The 11,195-nt window shown below is 37.6% G+C and overlaps 1 long non-coding RNA gene across 1 annotated transcript; it reads left to right on the top strand.

The window, feature by feature from the left end:
- The first annotated feature begins 1,686 nt into the window (after positions 1-1,686).
- On the top strand, positions 1,687-3,668 carry LOC137723720 (uncharacterized). Its single transcript, XR_011066955.1, has 3 exons — positions 1,687-1,899; positions 1,989-2,177; positions 3,361-3,668. It is a non-coding gene; the product is annotated as an uncharacterized lncRNA (long non-coding RNA).
- The last annotated feature ends 7,527 nt before the right edge of the window (positions 3,669-11,195 follow it).

Below are 11,195 nucleotides of genomic sequence, written 5' to 3' on the forward strand. Positions count from 1 at the left end.
TAGGAACAAGAACAAATATACAACGAGTAATACTGCAAATAACTCAAAGTAATACTGCAAATAACTCAAACAATCTGGAGGAATGACTTATTTATTGAAAGGAAAGTTTGGCTATTATATAGCTTTACAGAAGTAATGAAACCTTAAAACAGCCCACGATCCACACTACTCGGAAAGTGGTAACGTGCATGAGGAAAAAGTCTACGTAGAAAAAGTCTTCCTAGATAATAGGAATTTATTCAAAAACAAAACAAACTAAGTGGTTGAGTCCTATAACAAAGAGAACAACCAGACTTATCACTTTGCCCTTGAAAACTATCATTCAACCTTTTTGGGTTCGTGGTGGAGGTAGGCTACAGCAATGCAGCGACGTGGGTGGCTTCGGCCTGGAGTCTACTAATTATGGGACCCATTTAATTTATACGTACGTTATTCTCTTTGGAGGCAGATTCTTTGCCCTCCCACTTTTCATGCCCTTCCGTGTCCTCTTATTTTATATGATCATGGTTAAGTCACGTCAACATTTTATATTATTTTTTTATAGAGATAATAAGACAAAAAGGTATTACGTGACCACACACAAAAGAGGGCATTGAAAGGCACGGGAAGTGAGGGGGAGAGAATATGCCTCCATTCTCTTTTGTCTCACTAAAAAAATTGATTATTTATTGTACATGGATTAAGCTCAATGAGTTTAGTATATTAAACTCAAAATTGGAATCACACCCATAGAACTTGAATTTTTCTGCTTAGTATATAATTTTGGTTCCTATAGAATTAGAATCAAACTCAATTTTCTACCCTAATTTGGTACTGAGGTGATTTTGAAAAAAGTGGCTATAAAAAAAAGCTAAGAGCTTTTTTATATTTGGTAAACATTCAGCTTCAGCTTTTTTTCACAGTTTTTTGTGAAAAAAAAGCCAAAAACACAAAGCTGCAAAACCCAGCTTTTTTCACATTTGTTTTACATAAAAGTTTATGAAACACTATAATACTACTTCTTTTTTATTATTCAAAAGCACTTTTACAAAAAAGTTTATCAAACATTCTGCTGCTTTATTTCACAGCTGCTTATTCTCACAATACAATAAAAATAGTTTTTTTTCAAAGCACAACAATATCAAACTAGCCCTAAGTACATGAAAATGGATTTGGATCCCATTCGGATTCAAATTGTGGGAATCCTACGGATCCTCATGTCTTAGTCATTCATCGTGTATCGTGCGGTCAGAAATCATTTCACTTTTTTTTATTTAAAATTAAACACAAATAGTACCTTATGAAAATTAACCACACAATGTATAAGGAACGACTAAGATGTGGAGATCCTTAAAACCTCTACAAAATAAATCCAGAAAGGATCCTCTTCCCAAGAAAATAGCCAAATGAAAATAAAATAATAAATTTGAAAAAATAAAAAAAACCTAAATTAAAGTTGGACCAATATTAAAAAATGCAGGGTTTCAAAACAAGTCTCCAAGTATATGGACTCACAGTTGAGAGCCACGTTTTTAACATTGCTAAATCTCGCAATTAGTACTATTTCTTTTTATTAGTAAGTGTACGGTATTATTTGATTCTCGTTGAAGGTAAATTTAAAATATACTATTATTAGCTCATTGTGAAGATTAGCTAAGCCTATGGTATCGTTTATTAAAAAAAAATAATAATAATATTGCAGAATCTCAGAGGCTCCGAATCCAAAGCCCGCTGTTTTCTCAACCATATTGCCCTTCACAATTGCCACTAACAAAAACCCTTGAAACCTCTCTCAGTCTCTCCAGTACCAACTCTAACGATCCCCTTATCTGTTGATTCTTCAACGATTCCTATTTTTCTCGGTACAAGCATCCCATACAATCCCAACAAGAAGCGCCAATCGATTATACGCAATTTGATGTATGAATTTATCCGCCTCTGATTTCGTTAAAGTTTTGTTTTTTGATGTATTATTTGTGTTAACTTTATTTGATTTTTTATGTTTTTAGGTGCCATTGGTGATTTTTATGGCCTATTCCGATGTCCTGAAATTGTTGGTGGCGGCAGGAATTTGGTGTGCTGCGTACATGGCGGTAGCAGTTCTTGCCTTTTGTCAAATCTTTTGCTACGTCTGCGGCTGCTCAGTTTGAGAATTTAGCGGCGGAACTGAGATTTCTGGCCCAGGAGCCACTGCAATGGTGATTCTCAATTCACTGCTTGTTTCTACAGTGCAGTATTTTTTGTTTTCTATATCAAATAGTTAATATTTGCCCAAAATCTGGTTTTTCAGTCTGGTAATTGTTGCCGGAGAGCCCTTAAGCTGCTAAGAATCTCATGTCCGTATTCTTTTCGATCTAATTCGATAGGTTTTCCATGCCACGGGATTCTCTGTGTTAGTTTAGTCGGATAAGTGTTTTGACCTTTCATTATGATTTGGTTGACGATAGTGTGATTTCAGTTTCAGGTTGTTAGATGAATGTGTGTAGGAGATTCTGGGGTCAGATGTGAGGTGTGGGAGTTGGAAAGCAGGGGACTTTTAGTCGTGACTGACTGACGGAAACAAGAGGATGTGGGGAGCTTTATTTGAACTACATTATGCTGTCGTTGTGTCTTGCTGAAGGCTTATCAGTTTGCAATCCCTATGATTTGTATCAGTGAAGGACTGAGTGAGTGAACTGTCAAGGTCGGGATAATTTTGTTTCGATATCAGGCAGTCCTTTGAGGCATTAGACTTCTAAGCCTAATGCGTGTGTCTAGTATGATGCGACTGCATTAACCTTGATACTAGGCCGTCTATGAGTTCATATAGCCCCCATCCGTAGTGCTTTAACATTCATGTCAGGATAATTTTGTATTGATACCAGGCAGTCCTGTGAGGCATTAGACTTATATGAAGCCAGAAATTTTAAGTTTTCTTCGTTTCGGGCCTTTGACAGTAGATGATGGATAAGTACTGCAGAAAATGAACAAGCGGTATAGGAGTTAAATAGGTCGAACGGTTAGTAAGCAACAAAAGATGTACCTCAACCATTTTGTATTTGTCATCCAGCCACCTTTAGTTATTGCTTTTATTTTTCAAAACAGAGAAAATACTGTGCAGGTTCAGGGGAAAGCTGTATACTTGTATTCATTCTTATATACGGTGATAGATGTCTGCTCTCCGGAGTTTCTAGAAATCTTTGAAGAATCATTGATTGTTCTATTTCTTAATGTTAGCAATGTATACTGGTCAAACAGTGATTCTTTTGTTGCCGAAAGAGTCTGATTAGGAAAGTTGATTTTTCTTGTTTTGCTTTTGAAGTCATTTTGTGCTGTGAGAAAATAGTATGGATTTGGAGGTGTTATCACAGATGATTAACTTTGACGTGTTCACTTCTGCAGTGTACAGTTCGTTTTTGGTTCAAATTTGATAACTACCTACAATGTGGAGAATGTCAGACATGACAGTTAGGGACTTGGATCCATAGGATGGCGGCTAGGCCTTCAAATGTTGATTTACTTGAGACGTTACAGCTGCAGGAACTGTGTTTGTGTGAGAATGTACAAATTTGTCACAATATACTGCAAAACCAATTGTGAATAACGAGAGTTATAATGAAAATGAGCTCCGAGTATTGGTGAAGCAAGTTAGTTTACTTTTTACTGGATTCGTAATGGTTTTGTTGTCATTGATGAAATGTTTGCGCGATTTGAAGGGTGCAATGGCAATTGATTTCATCTATTTTTATTGTCTTTCATTCCAATGGATATGAGACCTTGTGCTTCTCCCTTGTTTGTCATCCCTATTTCTACTGCTTGGGTTCACCGATGATCTCAGCTCATTGTCACTGTCACCACACCGATGATATCCAGCGGATTCCATATCTCTCTATCACCGGAGGCCGCTGCAATACAACCACTATTTAGCCGTTTGTCACATCCACTGCTATCATACTTGAGCCAACTTACCCACAATCTCGATATAACAGTAAGGATTCCCAGCACATGAGGAAGATAAGTACTTAGAAAAGTAAGTGTTTGTTGAGAGATGAGTATGAAACTCTGAAGAATTTGTATAATTCTTGTCGTACAACTTACAAGAACATGATGTATACGTTTGTTTGTCACACGAACTACAGCCGAACTATGCTTCGGCTTAGGGCTGATGGCAGCCCTTCTCCCTCCCTCCTAGCCTACCCTCTTTCTCCCTTATGTTCTCCTCCTACCCCTTTATCCCCTCTGTTTCTGCACTCCTTTCTCACATTTCCGGTAGCCCTCCATCCTCACACGTCTCTTCCCTCCCCCTCTCCTCTTTTTCTGCAGTTTATGATGTCTAATCTCCTCTTTAGTTTGGTTGAGTCTGGCCATTTTTGTTCGTAACGAAAATGGACGAATTTTGTTGCTTCTAAACTATGAAGGGAGTTGGACATGAGGCGTTTCCAACAGCGGCTTTCCTGGGTGCTCGCAGTAGTTAGTGTGTAGATCTTCTGTCGTAGTTTTCTCCCGTTGGGTTGGGCTTTACGGGGGCTTTGCCCTTGAAAACTATCTTTCAACCTTTTTGGGCTCGTGGTGGAGGAGAGATTTTTTAGTACAATCAGCACATAAGGTAGTATACCACGTGTCACTATATAAATAGTGTGATATGTTTGTTAAAAAGTTAATAACTAAAAAGTAAAATCTCTCACCACTTACATAAAAACACGTTGTATACCACCAGTATTCCCGTCACAATAAAAAATTTCTCATGGTGGGGCAAGCTACAACAATGTAGCGACGTGGGTGGCTTTGGCATGGAATCTAATAATTATGGGACCCATTTAATTTATACTCTACTATAGGTTATTCTCTTTTGTCTCACTACAAAAATTGATTACCTGGCATGTTTACCAAAGGGGAATGAAATGATAGGAACAGAATTGCACACATCCCCATTCATTCAAGTGTTTACCAAAACTTCAGGAATCAAAAAACTAGTGGGACTCGCGTAAAATTAAGAATTCAATTCCTGAAAAGGCTGGAGTGGGATTCTTGGGTGAGAGGAGGGATTTGGATTTTTGGAAATTATGTTAATCAGGAATCCAAGTTTTGTACCGGTAATACCCTCAAGCTTCAAAGTGATATTGGGATGGGGGGAGGGGGAGAACGTACCAGGGGATATTGTTTGCAGCCCTTGCAGGTTGTACTGATCTACTTCGCATAGTAAGAGGAGCAGAACGTGGTTGGCGATGAGGAGAGTCTTGTGGGTGAGGGGGGTGAGTTGAGGCGGTGGAAGGTGAGAGAGAAGAGGATGGGGGAGGAGAGACGGTGGTAGTGGTGGGTATCCTGCAGCTGTTGATAAAGACTTGGGAGAGGGGAAGAGAGAGAAGAGGATACAAATTAGGGTGATTAAGAATCTTCTCAAATATGTGGAAGCAAATAAAAAAAATTATTTCATATTAAATTTGTGCTGAAAAAAAAATCTCTCTAAAAAATAAAAAAAATGAAAGAGTAAAAGTTTTACTAAAAATAATTAGAAAATAAAATAGATTAGTTAAGCAAGGGTACTTTAGTAATTATATTAGATTTTATTCCGATTCATATGAATTAGTAAACAGTTTATATAGATCAATGTCATTTCTACTCCGATTCCAGACTTTTGGTAAACAACTTCAACAGGAATCTAATTCTGATTCCAGCTCATTCCAATTCCCTCTCAATTCAATTCCTCCTAAATTCAATTCCCCTCAATCTGATTACGGATTAGTAAACGCACCCTTATTGTACATGGATTAAGCTCAACGAGTTTAATATATTAAATTAAAAAATTAGAAGGCTTTTTATATTAGCATCCCACAAAATGTTGAATGCACCCCACATTAAAATTTAATATTAAATGACTTATTTACCCTACTATGTAATGGCAATTTTTAACACACCCCAAACCTCCTAAGGACCTCACCAAGCTTCCTACAAGCTTGAAATTCCCAAAAACATAAGAATTTACATGTACATGAACAGTGACAAAAATCAGGTATCCCGAGTTCGACGTGAAAACGAAGGTATCCTTACCTGAAATGGGTATGGTTGAACTTCTACGGACCTCACGAGCATGGATATGTACTTTGTTCCTTCGATCTGTGAAGATTTCAAGGGTTTTGGAGTATGTCCGTACAAATGGAAGTGAAATGGGTAAGGGAAAGGGCACGGGACAGGTGCAGGAACATGGAAAGGGTGAAGGAAATGTGTGGGGGAAAGTGTGGTGCAAAACCAGCCACACCAAGCTCAAAAACAAACAACACAACGAAAATTCACACTAGGGGCAAAATTATCTTTTCACGCGTACGTTTTAAAATTTTCGGAACTGGCTGTCACAATTTTGACCTTATTAGGTTAAAAAAAACAAAAAACTATGTACACCCCAAATCACTTTTAATGTATTATTTATTTTCTTCAACTATCAAAACCCCTCCGACCCTCCTTTGTTGAACAAAACCCTAACCAATGAAACTACAAACATGTTGATTGAGAAAAATTATTTTTGACGAATGACACACGAAATCGATGTTTCGGAAGCTTCACATGAGGTAAGACTTCATATTTTTTATTGTTTTAGTGATTTTGACGACATCGATAATTATTTAATCTTGCCTTTGATGCGTTTTTCAAAAGTTTATATATTCGTATTCATCTTTTAGGGATCATAGAGATTACATGAAGAATTAAACACTAAAATTACCACCAAATATTAAAACCAGACAACATGGGTTTTAAAGGTGGAATTGAAAACAACTCACATATGCTTTAAATCCCAAGCGACATATTTTGTCAAAATTCCAATCGGCATTTTTTGTCCAAATTAAAAGCTTTATAAGATTTGAGAAATGTAACGACCTGTCCCCAAAAATTATGATTTTTATAATTTTTAAATGTAAATTTACAAAAATGCCCTTCGAGGCAAAGTGTTGACTCTTATTGACTGTCGTGTCGTGTCATGTAAGACTTGTTTTCTTGGTGTATTCTCGTAGTACTCATCGCTATGAACGCGTGGATGCAAACAAAATGTAATTTGGAGTGATAATGAAAATTCTACGAACCTTTAAACGTCAAGGATATTTTGGTAAATTGATAATTAATAGAACATGTGGTATTTTGTCGGACCGTTGGATGAGTGCCACGTGGGGCCACCCCCACTTTTCTGGAACACTCACTTTCTTTTTCTTCTTTCTTCCGTAGCTGTTCTCTCAACTCTCTTAACTCTCTCTCTCTGGGGTCTTCCTTTCTCCCGTGAAACAAACCATCATCATCACCAAATCTTTCGGCTTGTTGAACATCAAAACCACCATTATCTGCATGTCTTCACCACCATAAACCCAGTTTTGAGTTTTGTTTCATTGAAATTGAACCCGAAACACGAGTTCGAAGAACAAAGTTTTGGGCCATTACTTCTAGGCATGATTCAGATAATTTCCAGCCATATTTTGAACTCTAAACAGGTATAAATCGATTCCTCTCATTGATTAGATAAATTTTCATGTTTGGATCGTTTAATTTGGTGAAGAAATGAGAAAGTTATAACGATTTAAAGTTTGCCCAGTTTCCAGCGACCTCCGCCAATTTCGAGTCATTTTCCGGTCAAATCACGGTGAGATATCCATTTTACAAGATATCAATCTCTTCTTCTCGAGAACTATGATTTTCGTTTTTGAATCACTTGATTTCGTTGAGCATTGACAAAGTTATGGACGTTGAAAGGTTGCCCAGAAATTTTGACGAATTTCCCTGTTTTCCCGCGGACAGCCGTATTTCAGGCCATTTTCTGGCCATCTCCGGCGACCATTTGGACTCCAAGCAGGCAAAAAAAATTTCTATACTTCTCTAGCTTCAATTTGGTATATTGTGATCGAATTTGGTTGAGAAACAAGTGAGATATGGAGTTCTAAAGATTGCCCAGGATAGCTGCAAAATTTGTAGAATCCGGTGAAGTTCCATTAAGGTCCGCCACTTGATTAGAATAGTAATCGAGTATCCGACCATTGGATCATCACCAAACTTTAATATGTTATAATACATAATATTTGAGTACCATAGGAACTTACGGATCGCGAATCCGACGTATGGATCTTTCCGAATTAGACTTGTAAATTCATAAAATAAAACGTTGACCGCCACTTGAATTTGCAATTGGCGGAGATCCAACCGTTGGATCGTAATGAAATTTTAGTATGTTATTCTAGAAGCATAATGTGGATATTTAGATGTTATGGATCATAAATCTGAGGAGCGGATCTTCCGGATTGAGTTACGTAGGGTTGTGGACCCTACCGTCGACCATTGACCGACGGTTGACTTTTGGTCAATGGGTCTCAAATCATTCTAGAACGTCCTTGGGGATTTGTTTTATGTAAGTTACGTGTTCTATTGATGAGGATTCTGAGATGTGGTTTAATAATTGTTCTAGGCGCCGATTGTTCATGACGTCTTGATGTTTGTGCTAGGGAGTTGTAGCGCGGACTCCAGGTGAGTGGGCATTTGGTTTTCTATATATACGTATATATGTTTTACATTTTCCCAGAAACTATTTTAAATAAGCGTATATTTTTAAATGCCATGTCATGCTTGCATTTCATTTTATTATATGCACTGGTATGTATATGCATACTATTGTATGACGCTGCGGAGGCCAGGTAAGTTTCAGGTGAGTATTGTATGATGTTGGTGGTTGCATTGGTTATGGTTATACATAGAGACATGTATAGCTCATTATCCTGCACCCCAGTGTTAGTGCTCTCACCCGTGGCCAGGGTACAGTCATTCAAGTGTTGTTCACCTCTCGCACCGCACACTCACATTGGATCCAAGTTTGGTGCACAACCCTGTCGTACAGACCACATTAGGTGGTTCCAACTCGTAGGTGACTCGCGATTATTCGCACAGCCTTCACGTGATCGTAGCACTTGACCGTACTTGTTTACACCCAGCCCTGTCTTACAGACCATAATAGGTGGTTCCAACTCGTGTGCAGGCATATTTGATGAGCTATAGGTTTAGCCGTATAGGTCACGTTAGGTGACTCTGGCTGACATATCATTTTATATTGATTCACAGCACCTTGCTTACATATTTTTTATTGAGATACTTGACATGGCACATACTTTGGTTTTCATTGCTCTCAAGCTTGATTTCTTTATACGTATGTATTATTATTTTCTTGTAAATTATACGGGTTTTACGATGAGGGGTTATTATTTTTGGAAAGAGAAATGGTTTCAAAAAGTTTTGTTTTTACCCACTCACGTTTTCTGTTTTTCGCCCCTCCAGGTTTTAGCTGCTGAAAATTCATTTCGACGATGATTCTTGGCAAATCTCAGTATAGGTGGCTACCTCTGAGGGTATGATCCTTACCCACACTACTGTACTTTACTTATGCTCTGATGTCGTGTGTGAAATGGGTTCATTCCCGCTCACAGCGCACTCTTGTCTTTGGGCACTTTTAGGTTTAAATTTATTCCATTTTCCACATCACTATACTTTATGGCTTCGTCACCTTCCAGGTGTCGGCCAGCACAGCTCGATTAGGAGTCTTAGTGGATATTACGGGTCAGGGTATGTTAAGAAATGTGAGGTGTATAGAAAATATGAGGTGCATGTAGAAAATGTAAGGTGTATATTAAGAATGTGGGGTGTGAGGGTATTATGTGGAAGTATGTGGGGGTATATTAAGATAATTTTTAATTGAAAAAGTAAATTTGAGATGTATTAAATATGTAGGGTTTATTTAACAATTTGTAGGATGTTAAAGCCAAATTAGAATCATACTAATAGAACTTAAATTTTTTTGCCCATTGTATAATTTTGGTTCCTATAGAATTAGAATCAAACTCAATTTTTCGTGGAATGTCTAAGTACATGAACATAGCCTAGGGAATATAAAATAATAAATTTGAAAAAAATAAATAAATAAAAGTTGGACCAATATTAAAAAATGCAGGGTTTCAAAACTAGGCTCCAAGTATATGGGCCTACAGTTGAAAGCCACATTTTTAACATTGTGGAATCTTATAATCTAATACTACGGTTTAGTGGTATTTCTCTTCATTTGTAAGCGTCAGATCTTATTTAATTTTCGCCAAAGATAAATTTAAACTATATTATTGTTGAGGCATTGTGAGGCTTAACTCAACCCCACCGTATCATTTGTTAAAAAAAAAATAATAATAAAAATTAAAAACATTTCGTAATCTGGGAGGCTCCGAATCCAAAGCCCGCTCTTTTCTCAACCATATTACCCGATTTCAAAATTGCCACTAGTAAAACCCTTGAAACCTCTCTCAGTCTCTCAATTACCAACTCTATTGATACCTTTTTTGTTGATTCTTCAACGATTCCGATTTTTCTCGGTACAAGCATCCCATAAAATCCTAACAAGAAGCGCCAATCGATTCTACGCAGTTTGATGTATGAATTTATGATATCCGCCTCTGATTTCGTTAAAGTTTTGTTTTTTGATGTATTATTTGTGTCATTTTTATGGTTTTAGGTGCCATTGATGATTTTTATGGCCTACTCCGATGTCCCGAAATTGTTGGTGGCGGCGGGAATTTGGTGTGCTGCGTACATGGCGGTAGCAGTTCTTGCCTTTTGTCAAATATTTTGCTACGCATGCGGCTGCTCCTGCTCCCATTGAGAATTTGGCGGTGGAGCCGACAGTTCTGGCCCAGGAGCCACTGCAATGGTGATTCTCAATTCACTGCTTGTTTCTGCAATGCAGTAACTTTTTTTTCTATATCAAATAGTTAATACTAGAGTGACTGTCATATACCTGATTATTATTCATTGGAACAAGGTGCTGGTATATCTCTTCGTTAAAAAATAAATCGCCCTTGCAGATTTTGCACAAAATGTACACCCCTTACTATTTTGCTAGCAAATTCCTCCATAAAACTTTGATTGAGGCACTGTCTTTTCTGTTGGAAAGTGTACTCAAAGACCTTTCCAATGAAATATGTAACCTTTTAGGTGACTCGGACAGAGAGAACTGAAATGTGAAGAAGTGTAGAAGCAACAAGACGAATTTACTTTTTTTCCTTTAAACCCGCGGCGGAAAACCTGCTCTAATTTCACTTGACGTAGAAAAGATCAAGGGTCTTGAAGAGACAGGGGTAGTAACTTGAGAATCACTCAACCAGAGCAACGGATTCGCTCGACGTTGTTAATCGTGGATTCCTCAACACAACCAAACCAAATGCTTGTTTAGGAAG

This window comes from Pyrus communis, chromosome 2, assembly GCF_963583255.1.
Source record: "Pyrus communis chromosome 2, drPyrComm1.1, whole genome shotgun sequence".
Classification (NCBI taxonomy): domain Eukaryota; kingdom Viridiplantae; phylum Streptophyta; class Magnoliopsida; order Rosales; family Rosaceae; genus Pyrus; species Pyrus communis.